Genomic DNA, 615 nt, shown 5'->3' on the forward strand with positions numbered 1-615 from the left:
ATTGTATTAATAGCAATCCATTAATTACTTATTCACTCACTAAACCACCAAACCATTAATATACAGCTGTAATAAGTTTACTACGGTTTGACAACTTATCTTTTGTGATTGTTAATGTGTGGAAGTAGTGGTTTTATCGGATGAAAGAGATTTCTCATATAGAAATTTAGCTTGGCTTGGACAAGGAGCCAAGTTTTAGAAGTGGTTTAATGCATGGAACTATTTGTTGGCATATATTTAAAAATTAATTATTTGAACAACAAAACAAGATGACATAATTTTTTTCATTTTTGATTGCTAAGCAAGATCAGTTATGTTTGTTGTTAATTATTATCCTTACTCTACTATGTTGTGGATAAATTCTTTATTGCATCTCTATATAAATACCTGTAATCGGTAGTGTTACAATGCAATATTAATCAATTCAGTATTATCATGGAAGCAGAAGGTATTGAATAGTGATCAGCAGGTTACTTTCCATCTTTTTGGAATGTTGAACTAGTCAGGTCCTTCATCACACCCTATTCAGTAAGTTTACTTTCGTTAGATGCCCAAGCTTCATCACCTTAGAATTACTCTATGTTTAACCTACAACACTTTATTCTAGCTAACCTA

This window comes from Theobroma umbraticum, unplaced genomic scaffold (assembly GCF_002168275.2).
Source record: "Theobroma umbraticum cultivar Fairchild unplaced genomic scaffold, ASM216827v3 scaffold_84.0, whole genome shotgun sequence".
In the NCBI taxonomy this organism is placed as follows: domain Eukaryota; kingdom Viridiplantae; phylum Streptophyta; class Magnoliopsida; order Malvales; family Malvaceae; genus Theobroma; species Theobroma umbraticum.